General features: G+C 45.5%; 1 long non-coding RNA gene across 1 annotated transcript in view; it reads left to right on the plus strand.

The window, feature by feature from the left end:
• Positions 1–917: 917 nt before the first annotated feature.
• The window catches only part of LOC122369446, a 34,242-nt gene continuing 9,112 nt past the window's right edge, over positions 918–26,047 (plus strand). The window contains exons 1-2 of the long non-coding RNA XR_006254400.1: positions 918–1,374; positions 1,743–1,860. This is a non-coding gene — a long non-coding RNA (uncharacterized LOC122369446). The remainder of the gene's footprint in view (positions 1,375–1,742; positions 1,861–26,047) is intronic.

Here is a 26,047-nt window from a genome sequence, read left to right on the forward strand (position 1 = left end):
CTTGAGTTGAAAATTTGACTTCAGGTCAAGGTCATGACCTGACCGAAAAGGGTCATGTTGCATATCAGTCGATCCGTATCGTCGAGCAGAATACATCTGACGTGTTTTCGTCGCTCTAGCACGTCCTTATCAAAAGTTATAGCCCAAAAACTGCTGGTAACCGTTCGTGACCTGAGATGACCTCAGGGGCACACTGAGGAATCACAGCCACTAGCCAGGTGCATTTTTCCGATTCAGTGTGTCATTTAGGTACCTATGAACCGATGTTTGAGAGGGTTTTGAACAGAATTCGTCAAAAATAGGCTAGGCGCATTTCAATTTTCTCCCATTGACTTATATAAAGGTCGCAAAATTGACTTGACCCTAGGTCACCGATATCAAAATTCCGAGAGATACATTTTGCACATAGGTACTGCTACTCCTATCAATGGCTGAAAGTTTCAAGGCGATCGTTCAGTCGGTGTAGCTATGACGAGGATTGCAACTTTTTCTGAGGCGAGGTCACTTGACGTGACCTGGTGGCTGGTGACCTGACCTTGAGAGCCCTGGGTCTGAAATTTTCACATGTGTAGAAAAGATGCATGAACAGGTGGGCCAAAAACAGCGGCGCGGAGCGCCACCGTTTTTGAGAAATCTGCGAAAAACCGCAGGGGGGGGGGGTCAGGGGTGTTCAAACACCCCCGGCCCGGTGCGGGTTAAGCGGATTTCCTTGGATTAAAAAACACCTCTTTAATTAAAAATGATATTAGTTTTGTTTTCCTGTGTATAAATATAAATCAGATCTCAAAATCCTGGAAATATACAGAAATTGAGCCCACATAAGTGCAGAGAGAAAATACATTATATGATCTGTTAAGTAATTAGTTTGTGTGTTCTTTGTCAATTTGTTTGTCTCTCTGACGCTTTTGATTCGTTTATAGCGCAGAGTTTCAGGCGCGCTCTCTGGCCCTGCTCTGGCCTAGGCTTGCACGGTTTATATTGATATTGATGTTTATTATTTGCGTTCTGAATTGATTGGGCAGTGCCTTAGTTTGATTGCTTTTTTCGTGTGATATCGTTGCATTTTGGGAAGTCGATTTGGAACTTTGGGAGCAATGGCGACTGCATCGCGTTCTTCCTTGTCGGCCTGGAAACGTGACGTCGATGACAATACTGTGGAATATTTTATTTTTCCTGAACTTTCCTCCTGTTCGACCAAGGTTGAGGCTCATGAGCGACTGAAAGACTTCAAAGATAAATGCATGAGTACTGTGCAGAGTGATCTTGAGGCATACATCTGGCAGAATGAGCCATTTGCCCTTCATGTTCCTCCTGAATCTAGGTTCCAGCTGGTGCCTAGTGGCAAAGCTTGCTCAAGTGCAGAAAGTGGAAAAGGTATGAATGATGGCGAACAGCCTTCTTTGGCTCAATCCAACTGTTTTTTAATACTATGAATTATAAACGATGCTTGAAGCTACGCACTGTCCAACCTAAAATAGCCCATAATGTGTCAATAATATCAGAGTTGCTGCTGTTACTTACGCATTCAAAAGAGTTGTCATTAATTTTTGTATGCCATTAATAATCTGTACTTAAGCACCACCACTATCATCATCATCCCTCTCAGAAAAATTGTTCTATCCTGCTTTGAAGGGTAGGTAGGTACCTACAATGGAAAAGAATTCATTCATTGTCTGATGCAGGTACTGTTTTCTTATTCCAGCAGCAAATAATTGATCACATCCATCTTTTCCACTCCACAGATGTGCTTCCTCCATTCCTGTGGGGTCGGACCTGCTACGCAGACAGTGTGGACGACGAGTGGTTCATAGTGTACCTGGTGACCCGGCTGACGAGGGAGTTTCCCGGCGCTGTGGGCAGGTGAGTCCCAATGCCAGATCATTGGGTTTTAGATAAGAGACTGTGCTTGATTCATATGCATGCTCAGCAATGATGCATGGTGATGGTGTAGCAGAAGTTGCAGTACTTACAGCTACAATTACAACAATTTATATTTATCCAATGCCCATGGCCATCTGCTATCCAGTGACCCAACAATTCTGCCAATGAATAACTTCAGCAAATAAATGGGATGAGAAAATGTTGGTATGACTTGTAGTAGCAGTGCTTGTCTCCAATGTTTGCCCCTTTCAATAGATGATTAATTGGTACCTATCTACCCAACGCAAAGCATTAGCAGGTATTTTGTGACGTTCAACCCTCTAAACTTCTTTTCTCAGCACTTGTTTTTCTGCTCAATTTTCTGGTCTTGCAGTTTGCTTTGTTATCTGACTGATCACTCCACATAGGTAGTGGATATAGGCAATTATGGAGCAGGGAGAATCATTCCCTTTAAACAGGCCAGATTTAATTTTATTTTCTTGTCAGTAAGAACAGTTGCAGCTGTTTAAAACATTCACCTTTTTAGTTATACATAGTTCAAATCTAGAGGAGTCAATAGAAACAGTGTCTCCCGACTAGACACAGCATATTTCCACTGGTACAATGTCAAAACATCAAGGATCCTACAGTTCAACAGTTTTGGGGCTAAAACATTAGTCTGAGTGACAAGCCATGCTATTTTTTTTGGAGTAAAACTCGCTTTAGCATGCATATGCACAATCACATCTTCAATTAGGCAGTATTATAAGAAAAGTTTGGTATGACTTTTGCCGAGCATTGCCGTAACAGTTTGCGAGCTTCCGAGTCTAGGCGTTCTGTCACTTGTACTGCCTGTAGCCACTGTTAGGTGCACTGGCACTCGTGCTGTCTTTAGGTGTACTGTCGTCTGTATCGTACCTATGTGGGCTTACTGTTCGTAGGTTCACTATCAGTTGTACTGTCAGTAGGTGCACTGTTGCTTGTACATACTATTGGTAGATGCAATGTCGCTTGTGCTGTTGGTAGGTGCCATGTCGTTTTTAGCGTGTCGGTAGAGGTGTACTGTTGTTGGTACTGTTGGTAGGTGCAATGTCGCTTGTATCGTTTCGAGTAGAGGTGTACTGCTGCTTGTACCGTTTCGAGTAGAGGTGTACTGCTGTTTGCACCGTTTCGGCTAGAGGTGTGCTGTCGATCGTACCCGCGATAGGTGGCGACATCTGGAAAAACGATCCTACCGCCATCTGTCAAGGAACGTTGATTCCGTCTTCATTATAGTCGACACTCGGCCGTCGCCATTTGACACCTTTGGCCTTTTATATATTTTTTTCGCTCTTTGGAGGATGAAATTTGGATTAAGACCTTTTCAAATCACGGTAAATCTTTATTTTTGCAACGAGAAAGCTTTCTCCGAGACGGTGCAGAGCTTTGCTGCGCCCGAAGATTAGTTGACAATTCTCACCGCTAGGTGGCAGGAGATGTAAACGCCTGAAGCTATACTGACCCGCAGTGACCATGTAAAACAGATCAGCACCCGTGCAGTCGATGTTTATGATCTTCACTCGTGGAGTTCTTCGGGATGCTGGAAAATGAAATTGGATAATGGTTCATCTGAACTGAGAAATACGACGGCCGTCGTATCGACCCGGGTCGATTGTCGCTTTTCTGCGACAGTGGTCCAATTGAGCACGTTTTTAGCGGCTGATTGCTAAATTCCCAAACACCTGAAATGTCCGACATCCTGTGTTAATTTGTCATGCGATCTTTTTGTGACTCTAACCATGGTCTGATCTTGATCACTTTTCACTTGATCACTTGATCACACACTCTTGATCATCCAAACTATGGGACCATCGGCTGCTCTTCAGCGGTGAGATGACCGATTTGTTTGTGAAGATCGTGTAGATCTTTTTCTCGTCTGATCATGTCGTAACGCTATAATAGCCACGGTACCTAGATAATGATCCATGCTACGTCGGGAAAGATAATAGTGATAAAAAAATAATCGCAAGGTAAAGTAGAGTTTGATGAAAACAGACAAATACATATTATTATGTCTCGTGTCATTATATTTACCAGGCATTCGTTTGTGCGCCTTGTCTTCAGATTTGCTGTATGTAATGGATGCTGCATACCGTATTAACATATACCTACTCCCTAAATAAGATTACACCGAACGTGCCAGCGAGCATAATCTTGTAACCATTATGTTAATATGTACCCTAACTCAGTGTCTGCCTACCTATTCCAATATTGACATCCTTTCCCTTCCTCTCATGTCTCGACAGATGATTTTTATTTTAAAGTTGTAAGTGTCTAGAAGCAACAACATGCAGTACCAATGCGATGCAGAGCAACATAATGCTGTTGAATAATCTGGGCTATGACTCGGCATAAAACTACGTGCAGCTGGTCTGGTGGCCGCAGGACCTTACAGGACACGAATGTTAAGTACAGCTGACACGATAGTGATATATTCCATCGGGAAGCAGCCTAAGCAAGGCTAAGATGACCTCAGGCGAGTGGTTTAACTATGCTGACACTTTACTTGATGGCTACCGAATGACGGAAATTCGCTCCATAGCGAATGTCAGAAGTGGCTTGGCTGTCTAAACTCTGAGTCTGAGATTTTCGACTTCTCAACGAATAAATCCGAACAAATCTGAAACACAACACCGAATTGTTGACGATCCGTAATTCCTAGTAAACAATCACCGAACAATTTTCCAAAGGCGAAAGGTATCCATTATCCATAATTTACAGCCGCAAACTTACCCGCTTACGCGCATTTCCAGACTACATACTTACATTGCCAACTTAGAGTGCAGTGTTAGAGTACATTGTTAGGTACAGTGCTTATAGTGCAGTGTGGGGTAGTCACGTGTTATTTGTGTCGCGTGGCGTTTGTTTCACGTGCTCGTGCCGTACCATCTGTGCGTGTCACCTAATGAGTGGAGCGGTGCTCACACGCATTTAGCGGCGTTCTGGAACCTCAAAGTGCCGCCGAAAGGTTTGTCACCACCCCAAAACGACATCGACCGCTGCTGTCGATTTTTTCCTCTTTTGTCGGTACCGTAGAAGTCTCCGAGATCCTTCAAAAGATTGGTGTTTTTCTTGTTTTACTAATTATCACTGTTGGATCTCTCGTTACCCGAAAATAACTTTGGTACTTATTGGCTGTTTGGTTTTAGGGACAAGCTGCGTGCCTTTTTTGTGGTGCAGGATAGCTAATTCTGTCGGAATGCTGCAACTCGGCGCAGAAGATAGGACGATAACGCTGCATTTGCAACTTTTTGCAGACGAATACGGCTTTTGGCGCCGGAGCTAATGTTCTTAGACAATTGAGCCGGTGACCTTTCTACGAGGATCCTGATAACTCCATATTTTCGAAGGCAACTGCAGTCTGCGTGCCTGATACCTTTGCCTTCAACCCATATGGGATCACTGAATAGTTTGAGGAATAGTTTTAGGGATGAGGAAGAGACAAATAGTGTATTTTACCTGTCTTGACCCTCAAAAGTCAAAAGTTTGGTCGGCGCGCCCCTAACCCCCAACAAACAAACAAACTCTCAAAAGTTTGCTGTTATTTTCGTCGTTTTCTCGAAAAAAAACTGTCATGTTCCTCGTTTAATCGCTTTACACAGTTTCTTTACTTTTCGCTTCATGTTCGTTCACAAATAAGTATGAGTTTTTTTTTTTTTTGAATGGTGAAAATTCTGTAAATGCCCTCAGGTCTCAACCCAAGTTAGTTTCTTTCAGTTTGAAGTAATGCCAAGGAAATGAGTTTGGCTGCAACGACAACTAGACTGATTTTTTGTCAATGACGGCGATGCCAGTTTTCAATACGTGTCTGTTGTTTCTCTGCTGTTGGAGTTAACCTCCGGCATTGATGAGTGCTCTACCGGGACTCAGATTGTTTGCAATGTCAGATGCGTTCTCGTTTTCCTGAAGAAATACGTGCTAAAGCTATATGAGCTACATAATTGCTAAGAGGCGGCATAGTTCTTCTTCAAAGTCAATGAGATCCCTCGACCATTTTTAAGGGCCTTGACGAGATCGGATTCCAAAGCATCACCGCTTGCGAGGGCCAAGTCATTGTCGCGTGCGCCTCAAATTCAGAGCCTGCATTGGTGCATAGAACGCTTCGTGATCTGCGTGTTTCCAAAAATCGCTCGGTTACAGCACGTGAAAACGATCTTGGCAAATGCTCGGCATGGCTGGTTTTGAACAGGTATTAGCATTGCTGAGCGGTCAAAACCGGTGTAGCTTTGTGCGCATCTAGTGCGTGCTATACTGAATTAGATCCAATTATGATGGCATTTATGCTAGTGTGCAAGCAAGTCTGCATTGCCAGCCTCCGTTGCATGCATCGTTTTGCATTGATGACATGCCTTTGGTGTGGTTTCAGACCGTCTGAGATTTAACTCAGTTGTTCGTATTGATTGATTGAAACTGTGGTTTTGATTCTCACGCCGATCGGCTCCTTCCGAATGTTTTTTTCTTTAGTGTTGATAAGTGCTGATTTATTCAGTTAGTTAGTGGTCTGCACTCTGAATATAGCTCTTACCTTCGGTAGTCAAGACTGTAGTAAGTAGAGTAAGAAAAAGTCCCGACTTAAGCTAGTCAGCTGATCTTTTGTTTTCGTGCGAGTTGGCCCTTCCCGCTGTCTCAAGGAGCCAAATCTATCGTAATCTACATGCAATCTTTCGGCCTCGTCTTCATATAATCCACGTCTCTCCCGGGTAAACGACATACAGGGTGTCCCAGAATTACCCGGACATTGTTAATTAGCGTATAAAATAAGGCAAACATGATTGCGCTTTTTTCTTTTTATCGTCCTATATAGCCAACTAGGGTGGCTGTGAAATAGCACATGCAATAGATACGCTTGTTACAAGATCAGCCGACAATGATTGAAAATGCCAGCCATTGCTGGTCTCAGTTGTTTTACGGCTCTCCCGAAACTGGGTGAAGGCCTGTTTTCTTTTACCTGTTGCTGGAGGATAATACGATCATATAAGATAAACTTAACATCAAAGTGTTCCCAGGTCATTAGGCATTATCCCCCAAAACAAAAATTGCTGCCTACACCACTTTTGCCGCGTTTTTTACATCTGAAGTGGAGAAGCTCCATGTCTGAACATGGCGGGACCTTTGACTTCCAACAGATTTGGTTTCCAAAACAAACCCGTTCATGGCCATTTGGTTTACGGCATCCGTTTTTTTTTACTGGTAGAATATTACCGCAGTAGTACTCTGTGATAACGGTTGTCTTTGGGCCATCATATCAAGCCGAATGAGTCCACGGTGGCTCAAAATGTCTCACAATTTGATTTTCGACGGGTGCCTGGCCGTCTCTGCTGTTGGGGCGTTGTAGCCATCTGACGCTCACACACGCCTTTTTCGGGCGGTTCAAATGACAGAATACCTTCGTTAGACCACAAAGTGTGCTTCAATATAATTTTTTGTTGTATATGTTATATTTTTGGGATGAATTGTGGTGATTTTCGCTGCTTTTCCCGTAGTTTTCGCATATTTTTCAGGCGAGGGACCCCAAATTCCAAAATTTTGCGAAGATAGTGGTGGAAAGTAGACTGATGTTTTTTTAGATAATCCTGATCTATCGTTTAGCTAGTTTTTAGCTAGATCAGTGACGTTTGTTGTCCATGACAAGCAACCACCCGTTTGACAACTGGTGCATGGCCCTTTTTGGCCGAGCCCAAGCTTGTCAATCAGGTTTATCTCTTGCTCTCTCTGGCTTCGTTAGCTGATATAATTGCGCTTTGCTCAATCCTAACTGTTTGCAGATGAGCTGCTGAAGCTCTCCAGCAAAAACCATGCCGAAAGTCCGTTTACAAAGTTGAAAACGGGAGTTGATTCACTATGGTTGCCTATTAGTTGCTTAAGCTGAAAACGGAAAAGGACTACTTTTACTTGACTCTGGATAATACTTGACTCGAGTCGTTACCGGTCACCAAAAGCACACAGTCCCCAAGCTCGATAGCTAAGAGATGTCTTATAAAAGTATGATGCTTGTATATCATTAGAATCGAGCGCAATCGTACTTTTAGCCAGAAAATAACTGTCCGGGTAATGGACACCCTGTAGGATCGCCAAATACCACAATAATCCGCCCTTGGAACTTCAGTAGGAGTCGCGGGTCCCTGAGGACGTGTGTAAGATTTTATTTTTTTTCTACCGAATGCCGATTATAAGAAGAGCGCAACAAAACATTTTCAGGGATGGTCGCAGATCTGCTTGGTTCATGATTTTGGTAGGGGAAGGGGAATATTTTACTTGATTTTTGCGTGTCTTGTCTAGTGGGTCATGCTGCAATTTATGTTGCAGCAGTTGCAGAAACAGTGTTCTAAAATTGGATATTGGTTGGGTGTGCCGATGAAGAAAAAAATCCTAGGATGAAAAAAAGAAAGTAAATAACTGCAGTATTTTTGCAAAATGGTGTAATGCCAATTTTTATGCTAACTGATAAACCAGGATTTCATGTCAGGATCTTGACAGGGTGTGGAACAAAAGGATGTGGGTGCATCAACTGTCAAGTGACAAGTGAACTGGCTGTTGGGAATACATGAAACTCTTTTCAGAGATGAAGTAAAGTTGGTCATTCATATTTTAGGGATGAAAATATTTTCCCCATTAGGTGTGATTTGCCACCAAAAAGGCTGAAAATGAAACACTGTGCAGAAATGCAGTACCTTCCAGCTGGGCGTACTACAAATAAGCAATACCGTCCGATGTCTTACTGACTCGCTTTCCAACTATGCGGGATGCCAACGCTCGGTAGTTGGTCCTGCCAGTGCGCGACCAAGAGTTTTTCAGCGACCTGCACGCGCGCGCGCGCACGGGAACTGCACGTGCGAGCCGCAAGATGGGTGCGCTCCCATAAGAAATAGCGGCTTGTTTGCATAGTTTCCAGCGGACTGGTACCGATTTCGAGGGATTTCGTCGGTGCTCGGAGCACCTGGTTCGTGTGTAGTGCTCCCTATCGTGATCGATGGCAGGTATGCTGGTGTTTTTTTTTCTTTCACTTTTTTTTTGGTCTCGCTCGAGGCTTGAGTGTTATGTTTATGGACATTCGCGCTCCCTCAAAACGCTTTCGTGAATGCTTCCATCTTTTTGTATATAATTTTTAAACGTATTTATTACTGTTGCCTGCCTCCTTTTCTCTCCTATCCTTTTCTCTCGCCACCCGCTGTGGTGCCATAACGCTTTCAATCGTCCTTTCCTTTCGCCGGACGGGCGCCTGGCGACAGTTTTGGACGACGCGAGACGATTGTGGCGCCAAGGTGTCGCCGAAATGCGTGTTCCTCTCGATTTAGTGCCCTCTGAACATGATTCGGTGTCTGTTGTCACGGCGAAAGCTGCCACGGTCCTGTCTCTGGGGGGGGGGGGGGGAGGGATGTTTGGCTATAAATTGGTTGGGTAGAGCGATGGTAGCGAGCGAGAGTGATTGGAGGTTATGTGTGGTTTTGTGTGAGATGTGTGAAATTGTATGAATGACTGCCACGGATGAATTTTAGTGGACTGATAGGTACCCTTAGATACTTAAGGAAATTGGTATTGATATGTTTAGTTTTTCTATCACAATGCTTTTTATAAGTTTACAATATATCTCAGCTACGATATGGATTTGTATGATTTGAACACATTCACGATCTCACTGTTTTATCAAAATATCTAACTTCTGATTGTAAACGGGTATTATTCGAACATTATACAATCATTCATAAAACATGCGCTATCTTTGATGCCTGCGAAATGATAGGTAATGACTTGTGATATGGAAATCCGGTCTTGTTTGGCTGACAAAATCTGCCAGCTTCTGATTGACAAAAACCGCACCGCACCTGCTAATTAACCCGACTCACTGAATAACCATTAACCAATAAATGCAAATACCATCCAGCTCTGCAGGCACGCCGGTAAGCCGCTTACTGTTTCAATGTCATGATCGAATGCCGCCCTAATCACTTCCCCGCTTGCACCCCAGCCATTGACTCCGCAGCCCAACTTTCTCTCCAATAATCCAGCGTTGACCGCCGGTGACTGCCGTTCCGCCTTCTCAATCTTGCCCGGTCAAGCTGGGGATTTGCCCTCGACGACCACAGCTTCCGTCCCTGCTGCGACCGTTGGCCGGTGTTGGCGTCTTGTTCCGCGTTCAGAGACATTGTAGCTGTGCTACCGGGGTGACGGACCGAGTGTTGGACCGCGTTCGATAATCGGTGGTCCGCCACAGAACCCAACGGCTCCTCTCCAACGGGCCAAGTAACCACAGAGGCTGGCACGGGGCCTCGGGAGCTCAGAGAGTCGCGGTTGGCACCGCTGCCACAGACAGTCACGCGAGCCGAGAAAATCCCGTGGTCCCCTGTGATCCGACGGTATCCGCGTGATCCGTCGTGATTCTTCGTGATCCCTCGTGATCTGTCGTGATTCTCCGTGATCCCGTGATTTGCACGCAAAAAATAGCAACATTTTCACAAAATATAGCAACTTTTTTAAAATGTTTGTCGCCCTTGAGAAGGCGAATACAGCGAAACGTCGGGCATTTAATGTCCCTAATTTTAACTTGATAACGATTAACGATTTACGAAAAATGACGATTAAGAGTAACGATGAAAGAAAGGTCTTTGCTGCATTTATACGGTCAACCTGTCTATTTTCATCAAACATTGGCAAGTAAAGCTGGACATGGATTCGGACAGTCATTTGTTGAGATGATCATTGACTGCTGAATAATCTGGAGAGCTATTATTAATAGTATTTATAGCAGCGTTGACGGATTCGCATCATTTTTTTTTCTTCAGAAATACGGCACTTGCATTTGCTTTCGCCTTCATGTTTAGATGGCCTTTCCCACGCTTTGAGGCTGCCATTTTGTTTTACATTTTGTTTATATTGCATGACACGTATGTTATGTTCAGTGCTATTTCGTGTCTGTTACATGTCAGAGTAGGTTTTAATCCGGTTAGCCACTGATAGGGATGTCTTGGGTATCTACCCTCACACTTCTATAAACAATTTGGTAGGGATCAAGATGAAGCGTGCTGAAAATAGTGTCCGTGTAAATGTTTTTTCCAAACCCTTTCCATTAGTGAGAAAGCACGCTCTAGTGATTTAGTTTACCATCCGTTCGGCCAGCAAACCACGCAGTGGTTTTTGGCGTGGCTTAACAACATTTAAAATCGAACAAGGAGCATTGTCAAACAGGACTGACGTAACTCAGGAGTTATCTAAGATATGATGAGCTATGATGGTTTCACTGGCGAGATTGATAGATAACTGTAGTGCGATCCTGTTTTTACAAGATTTTTTACCTCCACATCACATTCGGTAGTGGCCCAGAAACTACTCGGGAGTTTGTGATTCACCTCGTCGACTCCTTCCTTTCTGAATGGATGGATCCCCCACCTCCCTCCCCCTCCCCCTCCCCCTCCGTCTGTGGTGGCGGGGGGACCTTGACTGTGTCCTCAGGGCAGGGGAGCGGACATCACCTGAGGAGGGACGGAGGGGGGAGAGGGGACCCATTGTGCGAACCTCGCGTCCGCGCTCTGTTGCTGTGCGCGGGCTCGACACTGCTATTGCATCAGCGGCTAGCACCCCCCTCCCCCCACCCCCTCCCCGGGCTATCGTCCCCCGCACACTCCCCTCCTGTCCGTCCTTTGCGTTGATCGTCTCTGATTGAGGTCAGCACCGAGCAGCCTGAACCAAACCGCCTGGAGGGTACCCTCCCCCTCCCTCAGCTCACGCAGGTCCCCCTCCCCTTCCCCCTCCGCCGGTGCGGGGCTCCACACGCACGTTTGGTCCAGGATGAGGACAGTATGTAGGTCAATGTCAGTCCAGCGCTATGTCGCTGGACGGCGACCCTGGCTCAATGACTAGGCGGACGCGCCAGTGGACGGCACCCCTCCGGTCCATAGATGGAGATGGCAGCTCTCGTTCAGGGTCGCCGAGGGGAGGAAGTGCGCGGGGGAGGGGTGCTGTTGTTAGGGGTCGGTGGAGGGGAGGGGGGGGGGGGCAGTCAGCTGGTTCCTTTTGGAGGCGATTGGAGGACATAGCGAACAGGAAGGATGTGATTTATGATGGGCCTCATGATCTCAGACAGTCCTTGTGTGGTGGGGCTGTTTGTTCACGTGTGACCTTAACCAAAAATATATTTGATCGTGACGATTTAGACATTATCTCCATATGATGCGCGCTTGAATACTACCACGCAGGTGTCGGTGGTTATTGGATCATTCTCGGTAAGGTTCTTTGCTCTTTCATTTCGTCTCATTGATGCTTTCTTCAGAAATTATATCTAATTTGCCTTGAAAGCTATATCGTTATAAGCCATAAGTATGGTCACACAAAATGCGGGATAATGCTTTTAAACCCCACATTGAAGCCGTTTAACATAGTTAATCCCATAACTTATGTCGAAGTCCCTTCGCACGTAACCCCTTGCCTCCACATCCTTTTCACGATCCACCCAGTAACATCCCAGCTTGTCACCAACGCCCTTTGGCCTCACCTTATCACCCAAGGTCACCGCGCATGCGTACTGTCTGCCTGGTGTGACCTCTCGCTGACCTCGTGGTGTGGTTCCGGGGGGGGGGGGGGGGTTCTTCCGGCCGGCCGTCAGGGGGGGGGGCTGAGTTCCGGTCTGAGGTGAGCTGGGTGCCTGTGTGACCCCGAGTGTCCGGCACTTCAGCTTTGGAGATGATGTATGATGTGATTCTCAGGGTCATAGTTGTGGTCGTTTATTATTATGCGAGCTGTCTGTATAGTGTTTGTTCCGGTTTTGGCTTTATATGTAGTAGGGTAAAAGGCAACGAGAGTTGAACTATTAAAAGAAGGCAATGTTGGCATTAGGAACACTAAAATACGTGATAAACCATTTACTAAAGTACTTAAAGGCTGTTCTGTCTGTCAAGGCAGCCTAGCGTCATTTATACGCCTCTTACTCAGCTGTGTGCTATTATTTCGGTCAAAACGCTGCATAACACCCGCGAGATTTCGAACATATGTGTCATGTGATTGTGTATTCACTACTAAAGGCTAGTGATGTGTGTAGTTGTAGTTGTATCCGCTAGTGAATGCATTACACATCATACCAACACTTCAACTTGTAAAGCGCGCTTCACCTCTACCTCAAATACCGCTGTCCTGGAGTAACCTGCCCCCACACAGATTTGACCACACGGCCGCTCAATCGACTGTTTTTTGGACGTTCTGCGGTTAGCGTCAACTTTCCATGACACCGGAAAATATCTCACAGGTGAGCGTCCAATGGTACAGCGCCCTCTTAATCCTCTCTGAGATGTAATGACGCCAACGACTGGTGACGGATGACGCCAATGACGGATGACGGATGGCGCCCGGGTCGCTGCGGTCGCCGTCATCAGTTCCCTGTTGCTGATTTATTTGACCGCGGCCGGGGGAAGGGATTAAGAGGGGTGCGGATGTCGGATGTCGGAAGTTAGAGGGGAGGTAATCCCTGCAGATGGGACAGTTATGTTTGTTGTTTACCGGTGCTTGTTTTGGAGAGGACACTGAAGGGCGAACGGTTCTGCTTCCGTGCCGTTAGATATTTGATTTGAGTCGAAGTTAAGCTGCTTGTAAATAGCACGATCGCAATTACTGGATAAAAATAAGAGGTTCAACTCTTGATAGATTCTTTACTTGAATTTTGTAATTACCCTTATTAGTTAGTGCGCCAGGACTCGCTAAATTCCCGCCATGAATCGATGACTGCAATGGCATGCCTGTTCGTGATAAAAAGCATGCTGTGCTACGTTTTACCGCACATGTATTGCAGTTTTCGGCTAAATAAAGTGCATCAGTTTAATACAGATCACATTTACTTTATTTCTTGTTAGTGCGATAGCTGAACAACATATTGAATAAGTAGCCACTGACAATACCCACCGCACGCTTAACTCAAAGACCTTCAGTTGACTAACGGAAACCTATAAATAATTCAGCGTTCTTGTGAACTTTGGTCATTTCTTCTGAATAGCTGGACCGCTGCATCCCTTCTGAAACCGCGCGGCGCTTTGTCTTTGATGATATTAGCTCGGTTGTTATTTGCCATGTAACCGCCACCGTTTCTATCTCATGCCCATCTTGATTAACTGTTTACAGCCTAATCTGATGTTTTGTGCAGTTGTGCAGTTTACATAAGCTCTGGGTGCGTGCTTGGGGAAAAGATCGTGCTGGTAAAATAGCTGGCATTTATTTATTCGTGTGAGCGGGTATGCTTAAGTTACATCACGTGCTAAGCTCGCTTTATGGTCATGAATTGCGTGCTTGCTCTTGCCTTGACATGCGCCTCCATAGTCCTCTCATCCGATTCCCCCTCTGGTAAGATTTTGTCGTCGGAAATCAAAACTAAGCCCAGCCTTATAGGAATGGTTTTCTCTGCCGTACTATGGTTCGAAACTTTTCACAAATTATTTGAAGCGGGATCTAAAACTAGCAAAAGCTGGTTCTGAATTAACTTTCTCAATGCTAGCTGATTGCTCCTTACGAAACACTATTGGCCTCAACTTGAACTGAGGTCTCAAATTACAAGTGATTTTTTTTTCATTCAACGGTTCGTTTGTTTTAAAATATATTGAAGGCCGGCTCTCATTCAGTATCGCATCATGCACGTGCATTATGTATTTCTCAATAAAAGAAGACTATTCCCAAACCGCTAAGAATGTACGATAATAACTGCAAAACATCGCACGAAAGCGCGCGGTCGCAACGGTAGTTCTGGCAGCATTCAACATTGACTGGAAACCTTGTGTCTATTTTTATTGGTCGCATCCACTTTTCCTCACTGCCTCTTGCACCTGGTTTTACATACATAGATTCAACTCCCCTAAATAAGCCATTTCTCCACCGCAATTACAAAATTTCCCCAAATTCGTGCGGAGCTGCGGTCGGCTCGGTATTTCTTTTGCGGGTCTGCAATTGCACGTGCTCAATGAATGCACACTAGCGTGGCGGGCGCTCGGCGGCGCCCACTTGCCCTCCTGTCGCCAGTGATTCTTCTCATCCGCTCTAATACGGTCTGACTGCCACAAGGGCCACTCCCAGCACCGCTGCTACGACCTCGGCACGCGCGGCTCCCGGGGCGCGGGGTTCTGATGGCCAGTGGCGCACCTTTTTCGGTGCAGATTATCTCGCCCACGTGTGTGGATGAGCTGACCGCTGGAGCTGGATTATGCGTTACATGACTGGTGTCGACAGCTTTAGACGGCGGAGTACTTTGAGGCGCGCCCGTGGTTTGGCTGAGTGCGTGCTGTTTTTTTTGCTCGCGCGCACGTGCATTTTTGAGATTTGGGAGAGTACGCAGCTCATCCTTCCTGGATTAAGTTGCGCTGGAACCTCTGGAGTGTGGAATTCTTCCAATCTGTGGTAGTATTAGTGCATTTTGAATTTGGCGAAACATTGAAGGCAGCATCTCTGGAAATTCATGCTTATTTAAGATGAACAGCGTGGGGTAAACCAAATGAAATTGTCCTTCTCTTGCGCTCAGGGACTTTGCCCCCGTCGAAAGATAAGCTGATGTCATCAGAAATCATTCGACCGGTTCAGTTCGCGTGCCTAGATCCCAAGCATAATAATTGCATTGGGGAAGGTCAATACTGAGTACGTGCCGTTTTAATGTAAGGATTCACTTTAATGTCATGCCCCTAGATGGAGGGAGATAGCTGCGTTATAGTACCTATATCAAACATGATTGTGAAAAAAAGTCCCAGCAGAAGACCCTACTTTTCCGTCCCCAGGCCACGTCGATGTCAAATATTTTATCTTCGTGTCCTCTGATCCTGAATTTCACGACCGCAACCTGCATCGTAGCAGTGTTCGTCGCCTGGCCAACTGTGCGTGGTTACCATGGCAACAACAGCCAGGCGCCGCTGGCCTGGGGGTGGTCGCGTGAATGAAAGTACGTAACACTGAACAGCCCGGGGCAGGCGACTGGCCGCGTGGGGGACCAGGGAGAGAATTTGGCCTGAAGCGATATAATGGCGCTCGACTTTCGCTGGGGTGTCCTTTCTGCCCGCAGGTGGTTAGGTAACGCAGATATATTGCCCGCCTGAAGAGCGTGAAGGGGAATGACAATGTGTGTGACAGGGTAGGTCAAGTGAACAATCGGGGTGTCCTGGTCAAGTGGGCTATCTTGGACAATTTGTCTGTTCTGAAGTTCATGGGTTTTTGTTGTCGGTTGGTGGTTGTTTGGTATTTTTTTGTTTGCATCATCGTAGAATACAACGCGTTTTGTTGCTTGCTATTGGAAACTGAGTTTTGTGGGTATCATTGGAAGCCGCTCTTATGTTTTCCTTTCTTTGTATTGAGGCGGGGAAGTATTGAATAAGATTCAATTGATAAGGAATCCGAATAGAAACCAAAATCGGTGTCTTTGGAACAATTAATCACCAGCAAAGCAAAACAAAATTATCAGGAATGTCGGTTATGTTCTCGATTCGTAGCTCTGACTGACTGGAAATCAGCTTTGCATGGTAGAATATACCAAAAAGAAATAAGAACATCGCTACATTTTTGTGTGGAATGTTTGCGGGAATAGAGTCTGCGAACTCCACAATTGTTGAAATGCTGTGTGCTCAATAACCCCGAAAATAGCAGAATATGTAGCTTCACGTACTTGTGCGGGCTGTGTAAGGCATGCACAGAAAAAAAAAAACGGATGAGCCCCAGATGCATGCTATCTCACTACACGCCGTATGGAATTCATTCAGCGATGAACGCTTCTGACAGTAATGCTGTATCTTGGAAGGATTTGTAAGATTCTGAGGAACTTTGGCTAGTATCCATCTCCAAATGCTGAGTTCTTGGATGAAACCAGCTCGGATGTTTTGAGTAACCCAATTGAAATATTACTGCTGCTGAGTATACCTGAATGTATTCAACCTTCAGTTATTAGACAATGCCGCTCATGAAACGTTTGCGATTATTTTGGTCTGAAGACCGCAAATGTCTGAATGACTTTTGGTATTCTGGGCCATGAACTAAAGTAATCTCAATGAAATGTCTGTGAATGGTGAAATATTTCTTTTAAACACAAAACTCATCCATTTCCCAGCACTAATCCCAGTTCGAGTCTGCGTTGCCTAGTAACCAGCCAATGCCGTGCGGTGCTCCTCACGAAGACCCGATGCGTCTTTCGATCCCTAGCCCCGCCCTCCGCTGGTCGAGGCACCAAGCGTGTCGAACTCAGGGTCGCGTCGGGAGATCCTCTCGTGCCCAAACGCTTCGCGCGGCCACAGCACGCTCATCGAATACGGATCGAGACGCGCGGTCTCTCAAAGACTGACTGCAGCGGTTGGGATCTTTTGTGGCTTCCGCCACCATCTATGGAAAATAGCGTGTTCGATTGGCAGGACTGGCGTGCATTTTCAAGAGAAGAGGCCTACCTATTGATTTTTTTCAGTTGTGACTTTCTGAAGTGTCTACGGGGTATAGGTAGGTATGTGAAAAGTAATATATGTAGTTTCCTGGGAAAATATAGTTTGTCTTAATGACGTCACAAATTTGTTATCGTGCTCATCAAGGATGACATTTATTGGCGGACGTAATTATCTATTCCGAATGATAATCATTAGCTATTTTATAAGCCCGCATTAATCCCCCTAATGACCTGCAAGTTTTCAAGTTTACTAGATATTTATATAGGTATTTCATATTTGTTTGATAACGATTATGACAGTTGTCCCATCACCGTTTTTCCTTTCTAGACAAGAACAGGAAAAGTTTTACATGTCCTTCGCATCTTTGCCTTATCATTGGATGCAACAAATACTTGTTCAACTTTTCTGTTTTTTATGTTGCACTTGTATTTCCGTTTTCCTCTTGGTTCTGGCTAAGATTTCGCGATCATTCCTCATTGCCATAACGCACTTTCAGGGACTCACACCAACGCACAGTTCTCTAAGTGACAGTGTTGATCCTTGACCTACGTTCCTCCACCTGTTTATGTATCTCTCATCGCCCTTCCACGACCTTTTGGACAGGTGTCTCTCGCACAAGCTTATTGAGAAATTGGGCATTGCCTGCTACATAAGGTGAAAAATGATCCGCCCTGCCTTATAAGCCTCACTTTACGATGGCTTATGTATCTTACGTATTCATCCATTTAATACATTTAAATCTTTAACTATTATTACTTTCGTGATTAGGCGTACCTACAGTGTAGACGGTCTCATCTAAATTAAATCCAGCCAACTCTGATGCCATCGTACTCCAATCTATACCAATATAGTAGCAACCCTTATTGTGAATGTTCCTTACCAAATTCAGAAGCTAGTTACCTCGCCTGCGCATTTAGAGGCGAACAAGATTTGAATTCCGGCCTTCGGAGCCAATTAAAGTGCCCACGGGGGGGGGGGGACCTTGAGGAAATGACATTAATCGTGCAGGTAACATCTCTGTCATTTGCATGTAATTTGCCGAATGGGCTGGGCCCAGTCTTCCTCTTCCTATGCTTAGTTGTCAACAAAACAATTGAGATGTCGCCTCATGATCAGTGATTCGCCTTGATTCTGAGAATGATCGTTTGTCTGCTGTTCTTTCCTGATAATGCTAGTCAAATGACTGCAGCGTTGAGTGATGCAATATTCGAATGTAATAAGTAATTGCGCATGACTTTTAGTGTCATTCAAGCTAGAAATTCGGAGTCCTCGTGAAAATGCTTCTCGATCATTTTGTCCTGAACATTGGTTCAAGGCGATCAGTTGGGTTAAGGGCAAGATGTTGTCCTTGTTAACGATTTACAACGTTTTTATGACTACTTGGATTTGTACTCAACCACGTTATACTCATCTGTGTAGTATTGTTACACTGACGCAAAGACGATACCTACTACAAAACTGAAACACAACGATTTTATGGGATGGCTTCGAGAACATCCGTAAGACTAAAGTTATGACCTCTGAGACAAAGTGTGCGGGGGGGGGGGGGAAGAGACATTCCGCTAGACAATGATGTTGTTTGGTCTAATTTGGTCCGAGAGGTACCAGTAATCTGATTGATAAAGAGTCCTTTGGAAAAATGCTTATCAGGCCTGCTCCATTTGTTTGCTTTACCTCGTCTGCGTTATACGATGTGGCGTTTTCGCGTGTGCTGCCTTCTGCAGGTTTTAGATGCTCAGTCGCCGCACTGTGCCTGACTGTCATTCTTTCAGCAGTCTTTTGGGAAAAATCGCGACACTCTTGCACGGCTCACTTTTAACGGCGACTGAATTGCCATATATGTTGTTTGGCGGCTGACTGTTGTTGGTCGTTTCGTGAGACGCTTGACATGCTTATGTGCACCTGCCTCCACAAACCTAACAGCTTCCCACGGTTACACGGTAACCGGTAACCACCATGGTTACTGGACGGTTAGGTGAATGTGTCTGGCAGCGGCACTCTGTCGCAGATTGAGTGCCCTGGGAGTGAGTGGATCCTGATTGAGTTCCTCATGAGTGCCCTGGGATGGAGAAGAGTGGGGCGATGAATGTGAATTGAATGTGGACGCTCAGTTGGCTGTTATGGAAGGCGATTAAGATGCTGAGAGAGGCTTGACCATTGACCACTGGCCAGTACCTTTAACGGATGTGTCGAAAATGAGATGCTTTTTTCGACGGAGTTGAAAGATTTTAAATGAAGTCCTGTTCGTGCCTCAAATTTTCACGCTGACTGTTGAAAACCTGCATTGAAAACAAGACATATAACTTCTTTTAACATGGGGGTTGGGGTTTCACCCGATCAATGCACAAATTACAACATTTGCATTCTTCCATTCTTTATAGATTGTAAAGTTAAATCAACTTAAAGTGACCGCTAATTGTTTCTGTTTAGCTTCCCAAACCAACACCTGATTTACATTTCCAGCATCGAGCGTTGCTGTCTTTGCAGGCCACCATTAACTTAACTTCATAACGCTCACGAGGATTAAATGAACTTGTCTTCAAGCCATTGACCAAAACAGAGGAAACTATCAATCATTTCTGCCAGGTTTAGGGAGTGGAAATGGGAGTGGTCTGTTCAATCTGTCTTTTACTATCTGTGGACTAACCCTGGTTCCGGGGATTATTCTCAGGCACTGGAGCTTGGTAGATTAGATCACGACCTATCATTACATATTGCACGAGGAAGGGATGGATACACGCTTGTTGCAAAACTTGGTGTGATTATGAAACAGTGTCATAAGGTTTATCATTTCGAGTGAAGGCAACACTCAAATCGTCATTTTAATATCGTTTGCATTTATGCTGCTCTAGTGCTGTAGTTACTGTTATTGGCTCATCACTATATTCTTAGGAAAAGCGACGCATGCCTTCACACAAAAACACATTTGAAGCACTGTCGCTGAGCGCTTCTGGCTTCAATCCATTCGTAAGGTTTGTCTCCCATTGATTGTGATCTACCACCCTCATGCCGCGTGTGTGACTGCACCCAGCGACTGTCCTCTGTCGGGTCATCAGTCGATGGGAGCGGTTCCTGTCATGGCTCACCCTACCCTCCTCAGCCAATCCTAGACTGATGCACCTGACAAGACACTCCCTGGCCGCACAGAAGCATAGTAGCACTGACTCTAGCTCCGGTGATCTCCCCCAGTTTGTTGTTTTGACAGGCATGATTTCGATCGAACATCAAAAGTGCTGTAATGGCTGAGAATCATTGCCGTTTGTAGACAAATGATGCCGCATTTGTTGAGAGCGATCTGATCGAATGTCGGGCTCGGATACTTAGGTACCGTGTTGATGGTAATCGGGATAGCAAGGTGCGGACGACCCGACGGCGGGCTTGGCTTCGGAGCTATCGGTCTGTCTGGCGTAAGTCTGGCTGTCTGGCTGTCTGACTGTCTATCTGTCTGGTGTAAGTCTTGCTGTCTGTCTGTCTGTCTGGTCTAGCTGTCTCTCTGTGCGGGTGTGTCTTGGTCGAGCGGACCAAGTTACGGACTACGGACTACGGACTTTGAGACGACTCTAACGGATCGTCTCAAAGTCCGTAGTATGTAGACTGTCCTAGCCAGGGATTTTTACACAAGGTTGATGTCAATATAGACTATCCTAACGGCTCACACACCTTCGTTATTCGTGCTAAATAGTAACTCGTCGAAGTGTTGTAAACTAACACATGGGTGCAAAGTGGTGTAACAGGCTCAGAGCGTGGCCCCGATGGAAGTGGGACGTCTTCGCCTCATACCTATTCAGGAAGGGGAGTAGGGATGCAGATGTGGTCTCCTGTGGTGGGGCTCGTGCTGATGATGCATTCACTCGTGTTCAAAGCGCTCCGCTTTGATGTTATCGGTAGCAGGATTCTAGGAGGCGATCAAGTGGTTGGGAGTAGAAAAATCGTAAGGTGCTAGCGCAAATGGCTTATTTCCACGGTAGCTTTGATGCTGTAGATACGCATTCACAAAGTTCGCGTGATTGTTTTCCTTTTTGCTAACCAATAGTCATCGGCCACTGGGCATTGATTGATTATGTTTAGGAAGCGTATAATCTAATTGTTTCGTAGTGATTATATGGCAAAAGCATACCATTGTATAAAATTTAGTGATCAGAGAGGCATGGTTTGGATCTGACAGCTAACCTTGGCGGGCCCGTCCGCTGTGGCTCTGATGACCCTCTTGTTTCTGAGTGATAAGTCGCGTGATGGCGATATTTGCTCGTCTTGAGACGATCTAATCTACTATTAACGTGATCTTTGGACTGTTGTTGACTGCAGTCACTAAACCAGCTCTGATTTGAACTAAGCCCACGCTTACGTTACGTCATGCCAGACGTATTCGCTCGCTCGTGCAGGTCCTAATTCTCTTCTTAGCTCCAGATGACCGTGCTTTTTTGAGTCATCGTGCGCCGACGTTGTACGACGTTTTGCAATTATTTCTGAGAAATTGGCATGGCTTCTGGAGGTCGCCTGTGTGTTGCTATCCGTAGTTTACCTCGTATGGTGTAAAATGTTTCGGACGTTCTAAATTTTAGGGAGACCTTTTTCGGTGGGTAAATCCCGTCTTTATAAAATGACGCATATGGTCTACTTTCACATATCGATAGCCGTATTCGGTGTATTTTCTTTTAGAATAAATATTCAGGTTCTTTTCTATTAACGTGACAGTGTGAACGGATTTAGAGTACTTTTGTGGGAATGCCCCACTTAGGCTATCATTTCTAAAATGTCTGAATTGATAACTAGCCTTTCATAAGCGATTGTTTATGTCGTGCCTATTCTTCGCACATCTTTTGACTTGCCACTCATGCACATCGGGCCAGGAGGCGCATCGCTGGTGATTTGTATCTTTAGAATGTTTGTGTCGGCATGCTTTTGTGTATGATTGTGATGTTTTCAATAGAATCCTAGTTAGGAGTTCTATTCCCAAATTTCCCAACGGCGTGTGTCCTCGCTTTGAAGTTTGTGTGTGAAATGCAACCTCCCGCATTGCCGTTCCATGAAATTTCTTTTTCTGACCTGTCACCTGGATATCCCCTCTTGCCTATTGTGGCAATTTTTGTGATATGTTGTCGCGATGCTGGAGCACGCATCAGACGCATGGCGTTTTCTCACAGAGCTTACACTAGACGCTCGATTCTCACAAACATCAAAGCGGGAATAGTTGGTCCGTGAACTCTGATAATGGTATTACTGGGTACTATTTGCCGGCGTGGAGAATTGACTTATCGCACTGCCATCAAGCGGGCATTTAGACTAATGGACTTTATAGTTACTTACCTCTGAAATGCCTTTGCGCGATGCTATTTGTGCGAGCAAGGCTAGTACATTCGTGCTGCTATGTTGGACTTTTGGGGTATCCTGAAGGTCTGGAAATACTGACTGTGGGTATTTACTCCTAGGCAGGTGCTAAAACAACGTCTCAATGGACAATGATACCAAAAATTAACACAACGCGCGTATTTTTAAACCGACTGAATTCCCTTTGATGCGTCGCTATGCCGCTTCTATACATTTCCCGTCAATGACTGGTATTCCCCTTTAATTAATCCGGCGATGGTATCGCTTCATTCCTAAACGACCGTGCCCACTTCCCCATTACTATATAACCATTTTTGTCGCCGCGCTCCGAGACCAGCCTGTCTTCCGTCCGTCCTTTCCTTCCCGTTCTTCCTGTTTGTGTTCGTGAACATTCTTCTTGTACCAGTGGGTGTGCATGGTACTTTGACGTGCGCTGACCCTGGCCCCTCCTCAGTTCCTGGCGATCCCTCCCTCTCATTTCTGTCACTATCCCAGTCCAGACACTCCTTACTTGTCCTCACTGGTTTTCCTTTGTGCAATGTGCATACTGTCTTTCATTCAACCTGGGAGGAGATTCTGTGCTTATACAGGGTGTCCCATAAGTTCGTTCTCACATTATATTTGCATGTGAAACAGAGTGCATTGCGTTTTGATATACTTGTGACCCCTCAATGTGCTCCCCATTTAATAGGCAAACACATGAACACATGCTGCGGCATGCCAACCGGCATGTTTGGCTGCATAGCAGGCTTAAAGTTAACCCAGACTGACTTGACATGCGCCGTGAGCTCCTCGAGGCTGGAACAGCGCTACGCTTCGACGAGCCTAATTTTCAGCATAACCAACAAATTTTTATGAAATTTTGATCCGATGAGGTGCCTGGCATGTGGTCTTGCCACAAACGCCTGTCACAGTCTCCTTGCACCGCTTTTAAGCTTGGCTTGACCTGTGCACTGATGCACTGTCTTGCCTGAAGATGGGCCTACGACCTCTCGGATGCCATTTTCTACTCTATAAATGTGTTCATACTCGCGGTTCGAGTTCAGCTTGAGGGTTGAAACTCCTCCTAGATGTTCTTGGAAAAACATTATGCTTCCCAAAGCTGTTTCTGGGACACCAATCGCAACCTGGTCAGCGTCTGGACGCCTATAACCCCACAATACCGTGACCTTGGCCTTTCGCATAGGAACATAACGGGACGAAACGGAGGCCCCCTCCTTCTCCCTTATGGGGTTGTTTTCGGGTTTGGACGGGTGTTTCATCTCGAACGTGGACTAGTTAGTCCAGATGACCTGGTTGATGTCCTCAGCCCTTTTTTTTTTTTAGCCTCAGGCATAACGAAACTCATGTTTGGCCATTTTAAGACGTTTTTGACTGTTTTGAGCCCTCCGGTAAGCAACGCTTAAGTCACCTTGAGTTATGTATCCCGAAAGAACACTCTTAGACAGCTGGTAATCCATCCTGAAAAGTCTGCTTACCAACTTTCTAACCCTTTGACCTTTTTGATGGCCACTTTGGCGCCACACAGTTTTGGCCACATGGCTCACTCCTGAGAGGTGACAAAAAAGAGGATAAACTTACAATGATTGACTCCCGACAAATCATCGGTGTCACTTGCTGACTGTGCGTCCAGTTAGCGATGGACATTGTCTACAGACTGGTAGGCCTCAATCACCCTCAATCGTCGCGAATGGTCACGTGCTGACTAAATACCGAGACGTACCCGTATTGGAGACCTCTATGTTGCGGCGTTAGCCGTCTGTGTAGGAAACGGGCTCTCTAGCAAAAATTATTTTGTCTACAGAAATTAGTTATTGTGGAGCATATTTCTACCAGCCATGGCAACCACGTAAGCTCAGTAACGAACCAACTTCAGCGTGCCTTTAACCCGCGCCCTGCTGGGGGGGGGGGGGTGTTTGAACACCCCCCTTGTGGTTTTTCGCGAATATCTCAAAAACGGCGGCGCGGAGCGCCGCCGTTTTTGGTACACCTTATCATACATCAATTTTACACATGTTGTGAAAATTTCAGACCAAGGTCATTCAAGGTCAGGTCACCAGGTCACTTGAAGTGACCTCACCTCATATAAAGTTTCAATGTCTGTCATAGCTACACCGAGTGACCAATCGCTTTGAAACTTTCAGCGATTGCTAAGAGCAATAGCATGTACAAAATGTATATCTCAGAATTTTGATATCGATGACCTAAGGTCAGGTCAATTTTGCGACCTCCCCATTATAACCCAGCCAGCAATTTTGCTCCGGGCCCAAGCAGGCTCAAGTGCGGATTGCCCGAGATTTTTAGTCGGGCTAAAGTCGGCTAGGGCTTGGGCTAAAGTCGGCGTATGACACAAATACGCCGACTAAAGCCCATGCTCTGCCGGAGGTATGCCCGCTCTGCGAGCTCCGGACAGCCGTAGTTTAGCCCTAGTTGAGCGACGATTGGCGTTAGCCCGATTTAAGCCCGAGCAGTGAATCCATTTATATAATGGAGATTACTCTGGGCCCGAGCGGGCTGAACTCCGGCAAGCCCACTCTGTGTGCCCTGTCTATCCCGACTTAAGCCATAGAAGTGCATGGGGTTTATACATTGCAAACTGCTGTGGCTTTGCTCGGGTTCGGCTCGAGTGATGGCTCCTGTTATCTCAAGTCTCGACTTGACTTCATCTTGCTTTTGCTTCACACTGGATCAAGTAGCAAAGAGCAGCCAATGCACTTTCAGCAGGTTGTGCGGTTTCAATGCATATTTAAAATTGTTACGGTCACTCATATGCTCTGTTAACCGGTCATCGAGGCTCGAGCATTGCAAAATGAAAGTAGTGGTTGACTTTGATTGAATGTATATTTCAAACGACTACAGACACGCCAAATGAAACACAAATACATGAAACAGTGGACTGCAAACTGCAGCAGTAATATGGCATGAGTCATGAAAAAACGCCATCAAAACTATAAAACAATCACAAGGCCCGCTAGTCTCCCTCCCCGTTCATAATACTTGGTTAAACACTCAACTGAAAGCATAAAGTAAGGACAGCAAGTAATCGCTCATTATAAGACATAAAGCAATAAGCAAACAATCGTTTATAAGGAACTTCACTCTGGTGAATGGGAGCTTTGGAGGCGTCTGGCTCCTCCACACACACACATCTGCAGTAGGTGGTCGGCCAGCTTTCGGCGCAGTTTCCGTATATGTAGGTATACCTACTTAATTATAAGCAGGCAGTTTCCGCTAAACCACTTGGCGAGGGCGACTGCGGCGTCCACCCGGTCCTGGTTTGTATAACTATTCCATTTTTTTTGGAACCATTTGCTCTAATGGTACGTACCTGAAAAAGAGGTTAATTGGTTTAATTTACATTGCATGTTTGCTTGAAAAATAACTTATTGATGCATTAATACTGTAAAACACTTCTCATTGATCCGTATAAAATGTTCATTTGATTT

The sequence above is a fragment of the Amphibalanus amphitrite genome, unplaced genomic scaffold, assembly GCF_019059575.1.
Source record: "Amphibalanus amphitrite isolate SeventyFive unplaced genomic scaffold, NRLGWU_Aamphi_draft 001036F_arrow, whole genome shotgun sequence".
NCBI lineage: Eukaryota > Metazoa > Arthropoda > Thecostraca > Balanomorpha > Balanidae > Amphibalanus > Amphibalanus amphitrite.